Below are 23,622 nucleotides of genomic sequence, written 5' to 3'. Positions count from 1 at the left end.
ATACAGATATAAACTTTTAAGTTGATATTCTACTGATATTTTAGCTTCCAGGATGTGTAGAGAAATCACTAATGATGGGGTTCACCTGACAATGAGTTAATTATTTTTAATTGCTAAATGATGGATTAGCTGCTAGAACACTTCAGATTGCCTGCTCATGTACAGGTTACCCTGAGATGTCATGTTCAAGTTTTTTGAAGATTTGGTTTAGTGTGAATTATAGATTGTGCATAAGATGTCTAAGACCTTTGTACATCAGAGTATATGTAAGAATACAGTGTTACTGCTTAAGAACCCCATTAAACATGAATCTGTGATATTTTATCATATTGTGTGTATTATATACTTTAACATATGGGAATACTGTATCTAAAACTTGTTGGTACATGCATAAAGGTGTGTTTTGTTTAAAGGTTTGCACAGTTTTCATGTGTCCAGAGGGCCTAAGACTTGTTACATGGGTAAAGGTGTGTTTTGTTTGAAGACTTGAACAGTTTGTATGTGTCCAGAGGGCCTAACTGTGACTTTTTTTTAAATTTGACATTTAAGATAATAAATAATCCTAGATTTTTTTTCTTTTCTGTCTTTCACTTGTTATATAACAGCTTGTAGGTATTTATAACAGATCAGTTTGATGTCATGTTTTTTTAACAGAAAAGAAAATATTGGAGAAGTATTTTACTGCAAGCAAAATGTTGGTTAGGGAACAATGATCAGTATTCCTAAATTAAAGTGAAATACACCTTTAAAATATTTTCCTCAGATTCATGTATGTTTCTTACTACATTATATAATACACATACAGTATAAATATATCATATATATAATAATATATATACACACACACCTATATATATACACACACATAAACACACACACACACTATATATATACGCTCACACCTGAAGAAGGCTCTACGGCCGAAAGGTTGTGTTTTCTTTCTTCTTTTTTCAGCATGGAATAAACCTATTACTTGTTCCTTTACAGCCTACGCATGCTGACGCAGCTATCCACCTGAACATATATAATAATATACTGGTAAAATTACCACTGTAATTGCAGAAAATTATGATAAGGCAAAAACGCTTATTAAAAGAAAATACACTATTTTACTTTGTATACTTAATGAAATTCAACATCATTCAAAGTCAGGTGTTTGCATTCAATTATTGAATTATTTGGAATGTTTTAAAAAATCACTTTGCAGCTACGATGACAGGAGCTACCCCACTTTTGTTTTAAAACTCAATTGACAGAGTGAGATCTGTACTGCAGGCGAACAATCTTTAAAACCTGTCTTGCTTTTTACAATTCGCTCAAAATGTAATTATCATCGACAATGTATTGTTATTGCAATATTAACTTTATTACTTTAACATCCTGCATATCATCCATTGCTTCTGTTGTGTTATAGTTTGGATTTTTATTCTTGACTAATTTCTGACCTTCTGTACTGCCTCTTAATAGCAAATAAAATCACCCACCTGTTCTCACCAGGAGCACTTGTGTTTGGTTCATGGCTCCTACTGAGAATTGTATGCCGACCACATGGGCATACTCTCACAATAGCACTAGACAAGAATCTACAGACGTGAAATTGAAACATTCAGAATCCACAGCTTTTAAGCATTGAATGTTTGCTTTATATGCAATAGCTGAGCCTTTTCCTTATTTTGAATATTTATTACATACTTTTTTGTAAAACCAGTGTCTAAGATGTTTAAGACTTACAGCAGTGTATTTTCAATTAAATAACTAAATGAAGGATGTGTTTACAATAATAATCATGAAATTATGTGGTCCATTTTTTTCTCCATTGTCAGAAATACTTCTTTGGTATAAGCATCGCTTTACAGAAATGAATTCTGTGCCAAATACAGTAAGTGGCAAACACGTGTTAATACCAAAAAGGGAATGTGCAATTTCATAAAGGCATACATCCTTAGGACAGCGAAATGTAAAGCAAAGACTCTTTTGGAAACATTTGCAGAAATACATTCCAATCCTTAAGTCATAAATAAATAGGAAACAGAAAGAAGTATCAGGACTCCGATGAAAGGAGAGTGCTATGAGAATTAAATGGGAAAAGCCAAAAGTTTTGATTGCTTTCTCTCATATACACATTTATTTATTTTAATAGAACATGGATATCATTTTACAAGTATTGTACTATTATTGTAATAGTGTTTTATAAACATTCATGTGTTTTTATTTAAAAGCTAAATGCTTAAAAGAGTCTGCTACTCTTTGTACTAGCAAGATGCTATGCCCACTCCACTGGAAATGTGGTGCTTTTTGGAAAGCTGGTACACCAGATGCTCTACAATGCAAGGACCAAACATACACAAAACTGAAATCTGAAATAATAACATTTAAATAGCACTAAAAACCCAATGTATTTTTTCATTTAAATCATGGAAGAGTACACCAGATGCTCTACAATGCAAGGACCAAACATACACAAAATTAACTGAAATCCGAAATAATAACATTTAAATAGCACTAAAAACCCAATGTATTTTTTCATTTAAATCATGGAAGAGTTCTGTACAAGACTTAAAAAAAAACTACTTTTTTTAAACAACATTTGTGTGAATGAAAAGGCTAAGTTTCACGCCTGTAGATTTTTGTCTGGTGCTATTGTGAAAGCATGCCCATGTGGTCAGCATATAATTCCCAGTAGGAGCCATGAACCGAACACAATTCACAGTAGGAGCCATGAACTGAACACAATCAACAATTTACTTTAAGCCTCCACCAGTGTTTTCCACTATTATTACAACTTAATACAGCTTACTTTGCGTTCAAAGAAACAAGCTTGTCATTTAGTAGTCTTTAGCTCACATTGATCAAAACCCTCAAAAACTTGATCACAACAACTGAGGGTAAACTATACTATGACTATGAGCAGTCACTGTAAAGACTGTTTAGATAATCCTTTGCAATCATGTATATTTACTATTTAACAATCAAATATAATTAACCCATTTTCAGGTAAACCCCATAATTAACATCATTTATTCGTCACTACACATCTAAGAAGAGAAAAGGTTATTTTGCACACATAAAACACATCCAACAGGATGAACTGTTGCCTTTAAATGGGTAAAACTTCAATAGATGATTAGCATTAGAACTGTGTATTTCTATATAAAGAAGAGAAGACACAGTGTGAACAGAGCAAAACATTGTACGACAGTGTATAGCTTTTCTTTTTATCTTATTTGTATTTCTTACAGTATGTAGTAGATACAATCTACAAACAACGAAAAAAATCCATTGGGTTATAGGGTTTACATGAAGGAAGCCAGCAACCACTTTAACCACAGAACATTTATCTGTCCCACTAATTTCCATCTTCTCAAAGCTGTTTTTTTTGAGCCACTGTGAACCCTGCCTCTTCTCACCCAATAGTCTGGAGTCTTGTCTAACCACATCCACATTGCAAACTTCCAGTGATATGCTACGTTTAAGTGTGACTAAATATAACTTTTATTTTTTTGTAGGCATGTAAGCAAGAAATAAACCTTTTTTTCCCTATAATGTATATTATACAAACAGAAACAGAAACCCATCCATTTTCTAACCATTTAATCCAATTTAGGGTCATGGAGGTGCCAGAACCTATCCCAAAAGGCAAAACCAGTCCGTTTCAGGGTTCACACAGACAGAGACCTGCTCACAATCCACACTAGGGCCAAATTTCCCAGGAGTCAATTTGCCACCCCCGTGTACAGTATCTTGGGAATGTGGGAGGAAACCAGAGACCCTGAGTTAACCCACAAAAACATTGGGAAAACATACAAGCTTCATGGAGACAGCACCCTAGTTCTTGAATTGAACCCATGACTCTGGCACTGAAGGGAGCAATGCTACCCACTATGCCACCACGCTGCCCAAACACTCATCCATTCATACATCCAATACAGGGTATTGGAAAGCCAGAGCCTATCCTAGCAAGCAATTTTCACAAGGCAGGATACAGCCCTGATGGGACACCAGTCCATAACACACACATACTGTACAGTACAAGCAAACACACAAGCACGCTAGTGCCAGTTTTCCCAGAAGCACATTAACTACCAGTATGTGTTTCAACTGTGGGGAAAAAAACAGAGCACCTGGAGGAAACCCACTTGAAAATGAGATTATCTCCCAAACTTCACACCAATTGTACACCAGGAATTAAACCCAGGGCCCAAGCAGTATAGCAATGCTAACTACTGCCTCATCTAGCTGCCCCAGTGAGAAACAATGATCTAGAATTATTAATCATTTAATAAACTTAACCATCTACCTAACCATTTCAATTATGGACCATGTTTTATTTTATTAAGATACTTTTGTTCTTAATAATTATTTATTTAAATATTGGGACCGCAAATACAAAACTTATTTTTGCTTTACAATACAGGAATTTGTATTTTAAATCATTAATTATAAGAATGATAAATACAACATACAATTTATTTTGGGGTATATCCATGCATATAGTGTAGGCAGTGCTTTTGGCACAAACACTACATGTTCCATTCTATTTAACTGAAAAATGCAAACATGCTATAATTTTACATAACTTGATTACTTTCACATCAAGTGAAAAGGTATTACTTATTACACAGTACACAGAAATTGTGTAAGCAAACATGCATTTGGGAAAAAAGGTGTTGTTAATAATTTACTGGGCCAATGGGAACCATATTTGGATTCCATTTTCCCATCACTCAGGTCTTTGGCTGTTTATCCTGAAATGATATTGTCATTTAATATCTATATTTAACTACAAAACATGGCTTACCCATGATAAACTGAAAGTGCAAGATAGCTTTGTCATAAGCATTAATAATAAGAAGAGCTGGTTAGGAAATATTGTACTGTTTCTTGGAAGTAAAAACAATGCTCAGATTTAATTTCACCATTACAATATTATTTTTATATGCTTTACATAATCTGTGCTTGTAAAATATCTTCCAGTGAGACTTGCAAATTAAAATGTAGCTTTCTCTTGAACAACACCAGGTGTCATATGTACATCAACGCCAACTTATATTTAGAAAGCAGTGTATAACTTAAAAGCTGTTGTGACTCTCCCACCCCTCCAGCCTACAATGTGAGACTATACTGCTTTATTCTAAGCATGTTCACATGATACTCTTCAAGTCTTCTTACAGTGCCTGCAAGAGTTCCTGCTGTGATTTTGATTGGCATTTTTGCTTTTCACTGTCAATATCGTCCCAGCCCATTTCAGAAATGTCATGGTCTATTCCATTAGAGTACTGATCTATGACAGTATCAAGCTCCCTGGTTTACTACCATATGTGTTAAGTACTGAAGTTGACATCCCCTTTACAGACAATTAAACTGAGATTAAAAAGCCTTACTTGTGATTGCAGTACTTTATTTGCATATGACCAGGAATACTGTGCAATGTCATGTACTGTATATTCCTAAGGAATTTATTGACCATCTACACAGGTTAATTCTGTAATTTCAATTAAATGAAATCTAAGGTACACATTTATGTTAAAAAGCAACATTTATCTTCCACAGGGATGTGTAACGGAAACATAAAATTTAATGCATAACAAAATAGGTCAACATTAAGTTAATTCCATTTTCAAGAATGGTAGTCAAGATGAATTCTATAAACTGGACATTCTCATAATTTAATGTCATTGTGCCTACAAATTTCCAAATTCTCCTTCAATTAGTTATTAACAAATATTTTATGTGCACATAAAACTTAATAAAAGGAAAAAAAACACTAGTACAATTGAAAAAGGTAACCATTTCTCAAAACATCCAGCACACAGTGCTCTCCAATTTTGCTTCCAATTCAGTTCTCATTATAGGTCAAATCAAGTCACCTGTTTCTAAAAACTGCACACTTTTAAGTTACTGATCAATTAAACAGGTAATTTAGTAATTTGGAGAAGCTGATCCTTGAGGGTATAATGGTATTCAGATGTTTCTTCCAAATGATCTGTTAATTTACTCAATTTAGCAGGTTACCTGCTTATATCCTGATTTAATTAATTGAGGTTTTCCATTACCAGGATTAGAAGCTACTGCTTCACAGCATCTATATTGCATCACATGTACAATATTAGTTATAATTATTAATTGTTTTGATAATCTAAATAAAAACATATACATTACTGCTATCTCGAAATTCACACCACTGTTATAACGCTTCTTTCAAGATCATGAAGTGGACTCAATCTGATAATTTGGTTATATTTTTCATGCTTGATGGATACAGGTACAGTATGTATAAATGTTACAATTTTCACATAGAACTCCTTAGAATACACAGGCATTCTGGACTATATACTTATATATAACAATATATACTATATTGTTTATATTGCCAGCAGCCATATCACCCTGCAACTCACAACTAGCAACCCACTGAAGCTAAGCAGTTGTGAGCCTGTTCAGTACCTGGATGGGAGACCTCCTGGGAAACACTAAGGTTGCTGCTGGAAGAGGTGTTAGTGGGGCCAGCAGGGGGCGCTCACCCTGCGGTCCATGTGGGTCCTAATGCCCCAGTATAGTGACGGGGACACTATACTGTAAACAGGTGCTGTCCTTCGGATGAGACATAAAACCGAGGTCCTGACTCTCTGTGGTCATTAAAAATCACAGGGTGTTTCTCGAAAAGAGTAGGGGTGTAACCCCGGCGTCCTGGACAAATTTCCCATTGGCCCTTACCAATCATGGCCTCCTAATAATCCCCATCTATGACTTGGCTTCATTACTCTGCTCTCCTCCCCACTGATAGCTGATGTGTGGTGAGCGTTCTGGCGCACTATGGCTGCCGTCGCATCATCCAGGTGGATGCTACACGTTGGTGGTGGTGGAGGGGAGTCCCCATTACCTGTAAAGAGCTTTGAGTGGAGTGTCCAGAAAAGCGCTATATAAGTGTAAGCAATTATTATTGTCATTATTATATATACAAATATAAACCCAAAAGAATATGCACTAATCTAATTTCTAATAGATTAAATGAAATGTTTTACAGTAATATAAAAAATTATAGAAAGCATAATATATATGTATAAGAATCATGTAGTTTTATAGGTCAATGGGGACATTACAAAGACAATATCGAGCATGAGTCTTTTGAATGTTAACAAAATGATGGCAGTACTGACCCATAAACCAAATAAACCTCTGGACAGACTGATATGGGTTTTAACTGCAATTAGGTGACAAAGCGTAAATTGGATCATTTATCTCTTATTGATGACATTGATGACCTGATTCCTTAGATGTTCTATTGGAATAGGTCAGAAGAAAAACACAACATGACCATGACACGACCTCAACACTGTGTTTTTGTATTATCCTGCATTGTCCTATTGGAAGATTTTCACTTGGTTAGCAGGAACAGAAAATCTGTTTGTACAAGGCCTTTGGTAATGTACTACTGAGCAGTAAAGTTGCCTTCACCTTGGGTTAAGATGTTGTTGTGTTAAAGACGATTCCCCTCCACATCAGCAAAATTCCACTATTCCACCTGTTGACTCGAACAGAGCAAAAGTCAGAATAATGCTCTCCACGACATATCTAGACACATTGCCTTCTCTTGTGTACTGTATGTATTTAAAACAGTGTTCATCAGGAAATTAAAAATTTCACCACTGTCACTGCTACTGTACTTCACACAGAGCACAGCAACTTCATCTGTCAACCTGTTACCACTGAATAGCCTCCATGCATGCAGACTGTTTTCATGCAATGGTGAGCTACAGTCATTATGATGACAAATAGGTTGTTTCTTCCTGGACTTTCCAATAGCCACTGTGGTTTGAAAAACAGAGGACATGGACTTGGATTGTTTTTTTTTACTCCAATCCATTGTGTTGCTTTCCTACATAACTTCTGTCCCTAATAGTCATTTTCATTTTTTTCTAGTAAGCGGATTGTTGAAGCAAGACATCTCAATTTTTGGATGACTTCTTTTACAGACAGGCCATCTAAATTCATGTTGATCTCCATTACTCAAACGCGCATAGAAACGTCTTTCACTGTACTTGCGTTAATTAAAATTGGATTATTTATTCTCTTTATACATACTGTTAATCAACTCATTTTTACTTAATATCAAATACAAGATAGTAAGCACCTGGTGTTTTTATTTAATCTCAAGACTTGAACTCAGTATAGCTGTTATCCCTAGGAACAGTATTTAAACAATAAACAAATCCTTCTGCTCATTATTTTAAATGTAAATAACATTACGAATGTGACCAATGAGGTGAATGTAAAAAGTGTACATACAGTAAATAATGTCACCATGAGACAGGCTGGAAATTCGATTTAAACATTTATGATTAGTGTGGCTGAAAATAAACCCTACTTCTGACCCAAACCTGGAAGAGGATTTTGCAAGACAATTTAGTTGCACCAACAGTTCTTTGCATGTAATTTGTACCAAATTTATAGCCACACAGTTATTTCATTTGTGGCAGTGAGTTTAGAGTTATTCCACAGGAAAAAAAAAATGTACAGGTATACCATAGTAACACTCAGTGATTACCAAACAGCTGTTGAGATGCATATAGAATAAAATAATAATAATGTAAATATCAAATTATATAAATTAACACATTATACTATTCATAAATGTTAGACATTCATTGAATAATAAAGAATGTATCGATTGATTTATACCGTATTGGCGGTTTCACTTGTAGTTCCTCTAAATCTATGAAATATTTCACCAGTTCAGCTAAGTACAAATTTTCAGCTCATCTTATTGATTTTAAGGTGGCAAATACATACGATTTTTAAGCAAGAAAGTGAAAATCTGGCCATACGTAGACCATTTACTATTCAAAAATCCATTTTAAACAAATTATGTGGTATAAATCAACTTATACTTCAATTTCAAAATATGAACAAACTTCAGCATTCTTTTCTCCACAAATGTTAACTACCTTGGTTGCAAGCCAGAAAATAAAATATAGTGTTTGGTAAATTGACCAAGATAGATTGGCAGGGAAAGGATTACCACAAAAAATGGCTAGACAGTGGAACACAATCTGTCTTGTGTAAGCCAGACAACTGTTCTTTGCCAAACATGGTAGTATTGGATCAATAAACTGAAGTTAGTTTTTTTATTATACTATCTTTTTAATGTATATTTATACAAATCATTTCCAAATGTGGATAAACCAATAAACCAAAGGTATAGCAGGAATAATGTCCAACAGAACTGAAAAACTTAGATCTAAATGTAAATTAAAAATAATACACATATTACCTTTATTAACAATGGGCAAATGTTCAATTTACAGTGCATAGTAAAAACATGCAAACATTCCAGGCATGTAGACTATATCACCCATACTATAAAAAATAAAATAGTGCTTTGAGTCAAAGTTAGTTTTCTATTAAATACACAATTTTCTTTTTATCAGAGAGCTCAACCTGCAGTATATAGTTTGAATTATGTAATTCTAATGACAATGCTCCTCTAATATCAAGTTTTATTTAAAGCATCAAATTATTCCAGCATTGAAAAAACCCTCCTTATAGTTTTTCAGAAAGCAGGATTGTTAAATTCCTACATCTTTCAGAAGACGTAGTAAATTATTTTTTTTCATTAAAGCATTAAATAGCTTTTTGCTTCATAAACTTTCACTAATAAGTGTAAATATATGTTCCATGTTCTGCCAGTAAAGGGCTGTGTTGTTTGAACTTACATTATAAACATGTATGCAATTACAAATTTTTAAAATTATGTTAATATTTTCATATCAGATTGAATGACCTTACCACTCCAACATATTTTTTAAATTACATTTAAAAATGAAAAAAGTGATGATTGCAGCTTGCATAATATTCAGTTAAGTTTACTTAATACTTGAATCTTCCTTGATCTCTTTGACTGGTCTCAAAAATAATATGCAGTATAAAATGCAGAAATAAATACAATACATTTCCGCTAAAGAGATGAATATTGATAGTAACTTGGGAATGGGAAAGTTTGAGCACCAAACACCACTAATAAGTATGAAACTGATATTAATCTCTACAACAATACCCTGTAGAAAGTATTATAGCTGTAGACTTCCAATGCTCAGTAATACAGTGTATATATACACAGTGAAAAGAAAAAAAAACTGAAGTGCTGCCTTACCTCAGAATTTTTGAAGGTCAGAGAATTCCAAAGAAATGTGCTGATGTTTTCAGTCTCAGGTCTACATGCAGACTGCACTAACCCAAGAGGATGTTGGGCTGCGTGTCTAGTGCATGGGGCCCTGTAGAGCACTGACCCATGGCACAGGTTCATCCAAATCTGTCAATCAATAAGACCGTTTTCTTAGAGGCAATGTCTAATGAGATAATGCTATCACTTAATGTTCAATAAAAAATGAATCTCTCTTGTGGTTTAGATATGTACAGTTTGTGTGATTTTTGTTTATTCTATTATTAATATTCCTATATATATATATTACAAATTTAATTAAAATATTATTCCTTTTGATTTATTTCCAAACTTACATGAACACCCATTTTCCTGTGTTCAAATATTGCAAATGCTTGCTCTTTTTTGCTCTTTGAGTGACAAATTAAGTGGCCATTAGGGCACAATATGGAGAGTTCTGAGATTAGTGATTAGTGTGTTAATTATATTACAAGATTGTATTTTGCAAATGTCACCTTCTGTTGACATTCTTTTTGCTAAAATTGATGAGAACTTTAAAGTTCACCCTGAGGGTGCTGTGATCTGTGTATAGTATATGCAAATTCGTCTTTCTCTTTTATTGTAATGCTATTTTAAACTCAAATAATTTTCTTACAAGTGGTCAAAAGCCTAGATTTTCCTCTTTTGTTCTTAGTACAACTTCTTGTCATGCTTCCAGTGTTTATCAGATTTGTTATTCAGATAGGCCATATGCAGTAAGCAAAATGCTTATATAATTTAAACACTATTCATAGGGATGTTTATGGGTTTTTTAATGTTTGCTCTGAAGGTCAATTTAATTTAAAAGTCCTTTCAGAAAAGAAATATTTGTTCCAGAATCTTTTTAGATAATGTGCTAAGTGTTCAAATGCACACAGATACTTCAGTTGCTTTCCTCCCATAATGATTGTCCATTACAGATAAGAAATCAAACATGCTTAATGGTTTCATAAGTATCCTGATAAGCAGAAGAGGCATTTTATAAGCTACAGATGTAATAGAGTGATATCCTTATTTTTTTCATTTTTTATGCAAATAAGACTGATTGATGGGCATATCTAAACAATTAAAATGACACACTTTGACTCTTATATAAAACATGCATTATATAAACTGCTATCTCAGCAGCTGGAGCTAAAAAGCCCATAAACCCTCAATACATGCTGCCTGTGAATATTCCAGTTAAAACATAGTATAATGAGTAATTGATCTGTAATAGCTGCATGTAATGTAGTGTCGTTGGATAATTTGGAATTTCGGAACCATTTGTACTATAGTTGTGTAGCATACAAATAGCACTATTTAGCATTTATGGCCTCTGTCTATCATCTTATAAATTGCTCTACTGACAAATAAGGCAGCCACATTTTAAATTGTTTTATGTTTATGCAGTAGCTTCATTGAAATCCAATATAAGCCAGATAGCAAAGTATAAATTAATGTAAAGGTACTTTGTATTTAGTCCTGGAATACATAAGATACTTTTTCTTGATTTTAAACTTAATCTGGTGTGGTTTTTTTTAGATTAGATCATTTTTCATGCTGAACACCTAATAATACTAATAATAAGAAAATTGTATTAGAAAGGTTTCAAATGAGAGTACAATAGGTCATTCATCCCGTCAAGCTTGTGAGATTGCTAATATCTAATTGATCTGAGGACCTTTTCAAGCCATTTCATAAAGAAGCTGGAATATCAGCTACAAGAACATGGCTGAGTAACGTGTCCCAGATTTCCATAGCCCTTTGTGTGAAATAGTGCTTCCTCTTTTCAGTTATATCCTCTGTGTTTTTTACTAACAATCCAAAATAAGTCTATGTCCAGTTTATAAGTTTATAAGTCTGAATAAGAGAATCTGCATTTCATTCTTTTTTCTTTCCAGGTAAGGTTCAGTATGTTATATATTCAATGAAATCACAAAGCACATTGATGACAGCAGCGGTGTAAACACTGGCTATGTAAAGTCAGGAGGTTGTCATTAAAATGTTTCATGGTTGTTTATTTTACAGCAAATGTACTTAACAACTGCTCTGGTTCATTTGCACTCTTTACTGCATGACTTAGACTTATTCATAGTACACCATTTCCAATTTCATGAGATTTCTTGACATACTGGGAAAATGACTTCCTGTTTGGTGTACAAGAGCCCTGGATTCCTCTGAAAAATCTTGTATAATTACTTGAGATGTAGTTTACTGTACAGGGGGAATCACATTTTAAATCTTGTCTGTTTAATTATAGATGAGCAATCACTGTGCTTCAATGGTCTCCAAAATGTTGGTAAATTGTCTATGAAGCACAAGAATAGGGTGTGTGTCTTTGAGTCACTGTAATTTTAAATTGCATATACTGTAGCAGACAACCACCCTTAGAAACACTGTAGCCTATTGTAAGTGTGACATGAGCAGTGGATAGATATTACACCTGTTGATGGTACTTCTTTTTAACTTATGATTATAATATGCATTCACAATAGTGAACAGAAGGTTTGGGGAACATTTAAAATTTTATAAATCTTAACTTTAACTGTGGATTCTAGTGTATGTATAACTTTCACGCGAAAAGGGTTCACTTAGGTGAAAAGAGTTCAATTTTGAAATAAACATAATACTTGCATTTCAAATTGAGAAGATGAAGTTACATAAACAATTCTTGCTTCCCATCTTTTACTGCTTTAGCCATATGCAGACATTTTACATGAAACAGAGCTAAAATGTCAACCAGTATATCCTTTTGCTGTTTGAAGCAATAACACGTGAAATTAAAATAAATCAGGAAACACACACAAACGTGTTCAAAATTAGTTCATTAAGAAAATTTCTTGAAAACATTCATCTTGCCTGAAACTTTCCAATCAGAGCCAACTCCAATGCTGGTTTAAGGTTGATTTGCTTACATCTCTGATTAAATTCAAAACAGAACATGGCTTAATGATTTACCACAGAATCTGAACAGAAACAGAATCACAGAATTCTGTCATTAAATAAAGCACATGTTCGTTGATCATATATAATTATTCACTAGCTCGTAATTAAGTTTCATACAATTAAGGAACAACTCTGATACATGAGAGACTGTGGAGTGATTTACAAACAGATTCTGTGGACATGTGATTCAGAAACAGAACATGGCTTAATGATTTCTAGGCCAGAACATGGCCTAGAAATCCATAGCACGAAATCCATAAACCAGCTGTTGTAAGAGTTAAAAAAACAGCACAGATGCACAATATGATTTAAAACATTACCTGGATAAACGTCATATACCTGTATGTGGCAAATTAAAACTTCATAGATAGCACTGACTAAAGAATTATTTAAAATATTACCATGCATAATATCTGAATCCTCTGCATCTGCAATCCAGAAATGATAAAATACTTGTTAAAACCCAACACATGGACAACCACCTTGTACTGCAAATCTTTTACTCTGGTTTGAGTTATGAATCGCAAATCTCTGCAATACCAATGCTCTTTCACTGCATCTGTTTTCTCTAAACGTCTTTGCCCCAGCATAGTTCAATACATTTGGCATTCAGCAAAAGATCTCCAAATGTTTTTGGTTATGAATAAAATGTATCCCTCTGTGACTGCCTGGGGTTGGTGCATACTAAATGCGCTTAACTTGTTTTTGTTGGAGAATGACATAAAAATGTACTTAGTATGATTAGGAATATACAATATTATTAAAATTCAAGACTAAATGGCATACCATAACTAAATTGTGAAATTTAGCTTTTTCAGTACAATTGGATTAGAACTACTAAGCATACAGTATATTCAGGTGAAAGAAAATGTTTCACACTGAATACAAATGTTAACAGTGTGAAAGAGAAATTAAACAGAATTAAAAAATGTTAAGAATATATGTTGGTATAACAACATGAAATGTTCCTGCCACAGACCTTTTGTGAATATAAAAATTGCAAAACATTAAAAACAGCATTAAATTAAACAATCTTCAAAGTACAGTAGGTGCATAAAATGATTAAAAAATCAAATAAAAGCTTTATGCTGCTTCAGGATATAAAAGATGCATAAAAGCATGTGGCTTTAAAAAATATAATGTAATTTTCTACATACCTCTATATTATTTAATTTGCAGGTTCTGATTTGTTCTGTTTTGTTATGGAAGGTTTTCCTAAAAATATTTGGGATTTTCAAAATGTTTTGTATCTACAGTACATCAACTTATTTTAACAGTGTGAGTGAACTATGACCTTTCTTATAAACATCCAGAAGCTCTTCAGCTTCCTGTCTTTCAATTAGGGGCAAATGAAATGGATCCCAACAAAATGAAATCAGGCTTTAAGATATGACTATGCCAAACAGGTCTGCATACAGTATATATTTCCTTTTTTCATATTTTGTAAATTGTTTTGTATTTGTTGCATGATTATCATATTTTATGAATTCTAGGTCATTGTAGTTGCTTGAATTAGACAAATAGTATAAAACAAAATGGGTAATTACTTAAAATTGGCCCCACTGTACATGTAATCTGTTAAAAACAGAGATCAAAGCCTTGCTCTCATAAAACAGGTAGGGTCATCTTTAAAATAGTGTAATATTGCAGTATCCCATTTTTTAAAATATGTTTTAAGTTGTTTTCCCTTTTCATAAAGTCTTGGGACTATCACAGAAATACAATAGGAAAAGGTTTGCTTAACTGTCATACTGATAATCCTAATATGCACCAATAAAAATGGTTGGTTCATGTTTTAAACCAAGAGTCTACAAAAAAAACAAACTATGTGTAAGAGCTTTCTTCACTCTTGTAGCAGTTGCCTTTTTACTATAACTAACATTAAACAATGTTACAGTATATGTTTGTTGATCCTTGTAAAATGTATTAAAATAAATTGGTAAAACGTGCAAAAACACTTAATGATCCTTTCATTGTTAAGGTAAAGAAAAATCAACTCATAGATTGTAGGAATTTCCCAGGTTACTTTGAAGAACATTCAACTGCTGTCAACAACAATGGGATAACTTGCAAGAGCCTCACCACAGTTGCCATCTGAAGTTAAGAGAAATGCCATTGAAAGAAAGTTATTGAAAGCTGCATACTCTTACATATGTGAAGTCAAATTAGGAAGCCTTTTAAAATATAGTGATGAAAGGCACAGAAGAGTAAAAATGTTTCAATTACATTTATGGATCAGGGAAAAGGCCATCAGGAACCCAAGGAACAATCTGGATGAGGTCAGTTTTAGCCCACCAAACTAGGTATTCTTAGTCATTCATCCCTGTCTGAATTCCTAATTCCAGGATATACAAAGCATACAGAGTTAACCCCGTAACATCACTATGCCATGGTGACTGCACTGATAAAGAGAAAAGAATTTGATACTTTGTCACAGTTTGCAAACAATACAACTGAACTACCTGAAGGGTCACATATTTTCAGCTGGGACAAGATTTATTATTTACAGCATTCATTGTCAGTATTTTTGTGGTGTGGAAAGGGGTGTTTGTGTTATGATTGTTGTGAAGATTGAAGTTTCTTTTGGTCTATAACTGTTTTGTATAGTTATCAAAGGTTTCTCATGTGTCTGAAATGGTCTATTACGAATATCTATTGATTAAGGTCTTATCCTTGAATGTGTAAACAACAGGCATACATTTAAGTTAGTTTTCATCCAAACCGAAATATTGAACTTAAGGTGATGTCTTTTAAGTGACTTATAGGGCCAAAGCTTATTCTGCTTTTTGCATTTAGGCAAATCTAAGAACACAAGACAACACCATTACACATTATGTTCCTAGACAAGCCCACACATACTTACGCAAGGCTAACTGAAGAAATCAAGATGAAGTATCTTATAGCAATGTTAGTATTGGTACAGTATCCTAAATCTACAACATCCTATAAAAAGATTTTCAGTTCAACCATTACACCTCAGTTCCCCTTAATTTTATTTCACTTATATCCACGTATATTTATATACTGGAGCTAACAAGAATATTATTCTAATTTGTGGACCCAGATCAAATACAAATTTAAATCTGCTAGTCATAAATTCATATCCAGTACTTGATGATCATTTTTGTGGCAGAGGCATCTTTTTTCCTATGTGAATCTGCCATTAAACAAACACTGGATGTAATAAATATAAAATGAAGAATATTGATATTAGGTAGGTAAACGTGTAAGACTCTACTGTTAGTAACCTAAAAATTGCAAAGAAGCACATATTTCTTTTACAAAATTAAAAATAACACAGTAATACAGATACGTTTTCTAATTTGAAAGACCAGAATAAAAACTCAAAAGGTGGTTCAAAGCACTCCAGCTCCAACCTTTCCAAAGTAATATTTAGAGATTAAGAAGTATGTATCTTATAATGTAAGCCAAAGAGTCCAAGATACAAGCTAGTACTTTTTAGAATCAATATGTTTACATTGAATAGTCCAGGAGTGGCTGACTGCAGATCACAGCAGCAATTTGAAACAAAGAGTTACTTTTAAGTGTCAAAAGCCTATCTATGCCCTGAAGATGTGTGAACAGATTTAATTTTGCCATTAGAAAAGAGTAAAGTATCTGGCTGTGAGCAGTGGGGCATATAGTCAGTTTAAGCTCATCCTACCGATTACCAACACTTTATACAGATAATCAAAAGAATTAGCTGTACTCTTTAGGGGCACTCAGGAGAAACTGATAACTATAGCCACCAGATAATGGAACCTTTTCTTAAAGTTTAGTGGAGGATGTCTTTCAAAACCCCTTTAGAAGAAAGGTTCTTTCAAAAAAAGAATAAAAATTCACATCAGCTTAACTCTGAGAGTCATCTAGAGTTAAGATAACTCTAACTCAACCCCCATTCAAATCATTGTTTACAAAAGAAAAAAAACCAATTTGAAATAAAAAATAAGATTCATTATGATAGTTTTTTACAAAGTTGTTTGTGAGGTGTGTGTTTTTCATATATTATTACTAGATTTGTGGAAAAAGCATTATTACATTTACTAACTTAAATACACAATGTATAGCAAGACTATGGGCCCTTTATTAAAACCACAACTATGGATTTAAAATGCAACTCATTAATGTGCTTAACTGATTAATTAATTTTAAATGTAGGATTTTACCCTTTGATTCTAAGACAAAATTACTGCCACATTACACAAAGAGTCGTTAGTGTTGACTATATCTGACCTAACTCTAACAAAAAACAATTTAATAAAATGCATGTTTAACTTTATTATGGGAAAAGACCTATGCAGTATTTTTTTTTTCTTGATAAAAAAGCTGATTTACTGGTTTTTGAAAAGCAGTTAACAATGTCTATACCTGTTTACAGGACGTTTTGTGATAAATGCACACTCGGTTGTTAGCAAATATTCACACTGCTTTTCATTCCCTGCTGAAGCTCAAACAGTCCCTTATTGCCAGCTCACTCATCACCCTGACAGATACTTGAACAAGCAAACTAGAACGAGCTTTTAAGAAATAAACCTTTGTTGCTGCCTTTCAGGCTTTAACTACCATGTGTTCTATACCATTTTATTTTAAATTGCACCTAAAGAAATAATTTCTTATATAAAAAGATATGTTTTTTGTTGTGTTTTTTTCATGTCAGAGCTGTACATTATTAAATATTATCAAGCAGTTCTCTTACTTAAGTTAATTCCTCAGCTTTGATTTTACTCCCCTGGCACAAAGCTAATTCATGTTCATACCCTTTAGAACTCTTTAGTTTGTCTCTGTTAGGCTAATATGAATGATTTTAAATTATTTTAGCACTGTGTACTTTAATATTTGCTAATATTATTTTTGTTAGTTATCGAATCCTTATTAATTATAAGTTATATTTTTCTACACACATACAGTGTAACGAACAGTTCTTTCCAGACCCTATGCGGACGACACAATTCGAAATAGTGAGGAAACACTGGGGGAAAAGCCATGCAGGAAACGGGGATCAAAACAGGGGGGCGTGTCCTTGGTGCGCTGGTGTTCAGGGGGGTGAGTCTGGGGCAAACAATCCAGTAGAAATCCAAGTGGAGAATCCAAAACAAAAGCAAAGTCCAAAACCGGGAGGTCCATCCAAAAACAGACAAGATAAAACTAGAGCTGGGTCAGAACCGGCAGAATGGGAACTGGAACGGGAACAGAGATTAAAACCTTAACGGGACCAGGCGCTTCCAGGTCCCGGATTCGAATGATAGGGAGATCAGATGCAGAGCCAGGATTAACGTTAGCGCCTGGCTTTTAAGGTGGACTGGGAACAGGAGACAGGTGCACAAAATCAAGTTCAAAGTGAAAGATCTGGAGCGCCCTTAAGGGGGGAGGGACTACAGTCATGACATACAGTGCATCCTTTTCTGTGGCTTCATGGCTCTCTCATCATTGTGGAGTCCAATTACACATATTAAATATTCAGTGTATAAAGGGATAGTGTACTTAACACTTTGGAGTTAACTCGCTTGGTTGAAGAAATGGTCAGAGATCAGTGCGGTCATATCCCCCCTCACTTATGAAGGATAAGCCAGGGAGAAAATGCTACAGTGAAGAAGATGAGGTGGAGGGAGTGGAGCTAGAATAGATGTGGTGGGTGCAGCCTGATAATTTATATGCATAGAAAAGTGGATGGATTAGAGAGAGACAGATGAGATTACAATTTGACCTCCTCCCCACATCTGTTTAAACAAATACCAGTTACAGTAGCAGTAAATAACAAAAATTACAGAATATATCCAAAACAAATGTGGTAGTAAACATGTTCTTGCATTTTTTTCACATGAATAGGGGATGTTTAAGGTATTAAAAAAATGGTTTCCTGCTAAATCTCAAAGCAATCCCTGGACCAGTAAGAGGGAGAAGAAATGATGTGGTAGTGTTGTTAATATGGATGTCACAACACAATGTTCAGGATCCAGCCAATACACACCCAGGATTAATCCAAAAGTGATATATTTCATGCATCAACCCACTTTTTGGACTGCAAGATTTAGAGGACCACGAAAGGAATTGCTCCATCACAGCAACTGCTGAACAAGTACAGTAATCCAGGAAAGACACATAAATGTATATACAGTGGCCTTGATTAAGGAACCTCTATGATATAAATGATATAACTCAACAAAAACAAGGTGGATGGCTGTACTTTCTGCATTAAAATGAACAGTAGTCCCATAATTATTGATAAGGGGTGGTATTTTTTTATCGATTCTGTGTGCCATCTGGTAAAACTCTATTTGCAGAAGAAACCAGAAAAGTGGTGACAGATGGCTGCATAAAAAATGGCATGATCTAAAGACTATTAATGACAACATTCAGAGCTGATATACTGATATTGTAAATAATCTCATAGCTAAACATTTTAAGACCTGAACTGCCCTTTATGCTACACTAGCAGCAATAGCAATGTCTGTAACATCTGTCTGTAAGCACCATGCAGAGACATCTTCTCATATGACTATTGTTTCTGTAGTGGTTGAGTTGACAAACTCTTGAGTGGCAACCTTTGTCATAGTTGTAGCAAGGAGTTATCTTAGAGGGGCAAGACTTACTGTCCTATGTTTTCTGTATTCGTTCTTCCAAGTTAACAATGTGTCCCTTCTTTCCTTTATTTCTTTCCTTTACTGGTTCCATCACAAATTTCAGCATCTGACTCTAAATGTTGCTGACATCTTTATATGACACTTGAAAATGAAAATGTCTGTGTTATGTCTTTGACTTGGGTGCCCAAGATCCTTTGTCATCTGGCTGATTTTCATCTTTAAAAGTTGTCAGACGAACTCAAGTGTCACTGACTCAACAGGATGGTTGCACATTCGAAAACCACTGCATTTGGCGTTCTTTCCTGCCTGTACATATTTTTTGCCGCAATACATGAGGGTGCTGAATACATATCTTGGCAATGTCTTTGGTCAATCTTGAGACTGATGGTTAAACTGTACTCTGCAGGCACAGGAGAGTCTTTAAATAGGGTTTTTAAGGTTTTTGTTTGTGGGTTTCTAGAGGAGCATAATCTGCAAAAAGCAAGTCTTTGATAAGGACTTGGCATACTCTGATTTTTGTACTCTAAAAAGTGAATTTAAACATTTTGCCATAAGCCCTAGTATTCAAGTAAATACCCTCAGTGGAATTGCTGAAGGCCACAGAGAGGAGAACGTGCCAAAGAGTTGTTGCTAGAACACATTCTTGTTTCAGTCCATTGCAGACCTCAAAAGCCTCAAGCAATAAACCGTTTTAGTAGATAATGTCTTGCATATCTAATGTAAATATGAGATAATTCTCAACATCCTTGGAAAATATTTATTTCTCTCTGACCATTAGAAAAATCTTTTGATTGAAAAACTACATTAAAAATGCAGTCCTTTAAAATTTAATGTTGATGATGTTCACCACAACATACCAGGGTCACTTTAGACCTGCTTGAGTCTAAGATCAAAAGATAAATAACATCACCAGATTTTGGTTGTAGCTCGATGAGTTAGATTGAGTAATCAAGCCACCATATCATATTGCTGATCTGGTGAGCTTTTTCCATGTGGAAGCATCCCAGAGAACCACATCTCTGTGAGTCTTGCAGGCTTATATTCATAATCAACGTACTATATTAATCACTTTCTTTAGGTCTGTCTTGTTTACAACTTGTTTACAAAAGTGTCTGAAAACAAAAATATAGAATAAACCCTTTTATTTGTAATGCTTATCTTGAATGTGTTTAATGTATTTCTGTTTATAACAAAACCTACCATACTATAATGTACTGCATTGTTTCCAAACTGGTCAAATAGCATTGCAATATAATTCCACTTTTCAAAATTATGCTGGAGCTGTATTGTCATGAAGTTTCAGTTTTCAAGACAGTAAGTATTCATAAATCATTCCATAGTACTGGTGAAAGTCTCTGCCCACTTCTTGAGCAAGAGAAAAGGAACCACAGAAGTTAGTAAAGAATCTAAAAAGTAAATTTTACAAAGAGATGAAGATGAAGCTGATTCAAATAATACACTCACATCCACACCAATCAATGATACTTGGCATGAATGAATTAAAAATAAAAATTCAAAATAAGCTACAATTTTGAGGCTTATGTAAAACTACAGAAAAGATTCTCTATAGAAGTAGAAGTTTAGAAGTAATATTCTCTATAATGTTTAATGAAACCAGTCATTCTGCCAATAAGGAAAAAAATGTGGTTTGTGTAGGATTATATACTGTATATAATACAGTAGCAATATCTGTTTTTGCTTCAGCCTCAGTTTTTTGGTTGTATTTAATTGTTAAACAGGGTTTAAACCTTCTGGTTTTTATTTTAATTTTGTCTATTAATTTTGTAACTGTTTTTGGGCTCAATGTAATGAAATACATAAAATGAGATGCTATTAAAACATGCAGCTCTCTTCAACACAACATACTGCTTAATTAGTCATAGTTTTGGGGGTTGTGGGAGTGTGACAAGGGGCCAGGTTTATTATTTACAATTATTAAAGGCTTAAAGCAAGTGTATCTTATGCTGGAAAACATTTGAGATATACTGAAATTGATGTACTGTATTATTTTTAATATGGTATGAAATTACTATTTGTTAAACTAAATCTACAAAATAGCATGTAAACATTTCATATACAGTTAAATATACTGTACATACTGTACAATATAAATATAAAGCAGCAAAAAGGTTAAGTCATAATCATTTATATATTTAGTCATATATAAAATGTGGAATTCTTGCTCAACAATTCTAAAGTACATAAATGCACAAATGTGAGCATAAAATTATTCTCAAACATGAGTTCAAAATGATTTGTTCACTTTGTTGCTTGAAAGACTGCTGTCAGACTAGTATCAATTACTATGAGTCAAAGATTCCACCAATTTCATACATTTAAAACAAAGAAAAAGAAATAAGTAAATAAATAATTAATATGAAACCAAAAAGAAAAAAATGCATTAATATTAAAACTCTTTGTCAATGTCAAAAAATGATGTATTTTAATGTATTACCCAGTCTCTGTCTGTGTGCAATTATAGGTGGTTCACATGATTTCAGAATTAAACTGTAAGATCCCACAATCATGTAGTGAATTTCAAGCAGAGATTCAACCATGAAGACCGAGGAGCTTTTAAAGCAACTTAGGGATAAAGTTCTCTAAAGGCATAGATCAGGAAGAGGATATAAAAGCATTTCAAAGACCCTTAATATCTGTTTGGTGAAGTCTACTAAGTGTAAGTGTAAGGCACCCATACAATGCAAGATTAGTCTGTTCCTCTAAAATGAGCAGATGGGCAAGGGGGGAAGGAAAGCCACAGTGAGGCCAACAGCAACTCTGAAATAGTTCAGTGGTTGAGATAGATGGGAGAAAATGTCCATGGGTCAACAATTATCTGGTCACTACACAAAAGGGGCCTGTATGGAAATGGAAAAAAAACACTTCAGGTCCCACATAGGATTTGCAGCAAAGCATCTAAGTGATACTGCAAACATGTGGCAAAAGTTTTTAAAGTCAGAAAAAACAAAATTAGAACTTTGTGGTCTAAATGCAAAGTGATACATCAAGTGCAAACCCAACATAGTGCATCACTTAGTCAATTCCATCCCTAATGTCAAGGATGGTGGTGGCAGCATTATGTTATACTTTTAAGTCTCGTCGCATCAGTAGGGTCTGGAAAGCTTGTCGAGACCGATGGAAAAACTACTGATAAATCTTAGAAGAAAACCTATTTCAGATCTGAAACTGGGAAAATAATTCACTTTTCATCTGGGCAACGATCCAAAGCTACTCGGAAGTTCCTAAAGATTCAGACAATGGATTATCCTGAGTGGCCCATTCCAAATCCTAAATTGAATGTTATTGAGAATCTGAGGAAAGATGTCAAAAACCCTGTCCATAATTGAACCCCAAGCAATCTTAAAGAGCTTAAGCACATCTCCCAAAAAGAATTGAGAAATTTTGCACCAAGTTGGTCATTTCGAATTTACAACAATGGGAGTAAGAATCTGAAAAATACTACAAAAACATTATAGCTTACAGTATGAGACTATGGTCATGCTGTAAAATTATACAGAACATAAGACAAAATGAGGCAAAATGCACAGCTTTTATTATATATATGGGTATTAAAGAACAGTGCAGAACCCAGATAAACATTTGTATTTTGTTTTTCTTGTCCATATTTTGACTACTAAAAGCAACACATTTAAAGTTTCTAGAAGGACCACCAGCATTGAAGATAAAGAGAAAGTGGGACCATTCTAAATTCATCCTTCAGTTAAGAATGAAATACAGCCTTTTCTTATGAATAAGCGTATCAGTGGGAAAAGCGTTACCATTTGCAATGTCTTTAAAGGACAATGCTAAAAATCAGGTAATGTAATGGTAATGTTTATCAATTAATAAACTGATTCAAGGAAGCAGTTAAAACTTGTGGTATAAAAAAACAGAATCATTCTTTCCCTTGAGGAT

This window comes from Atractosteus spatula, chromosome 8, assembly GCF_055471065.1.
Source record: "Atractosteus spatula isolate fAtrSpa1 chromosome 8, fAtrSpa1.hap1, whole genome shotgun sequence".
Classification (NCBI taxonomy): Eukaryota; Metazoa; Chordata; class Actinopteri; order Semionotiformes; family Lepisosteidae; genus Atractosteus; species Atractosteus spatula.
The sequence above is the reverse complement of the archived record's forward strand: the minus strand, read 5'-3'. Positions refer to the sequence as shown.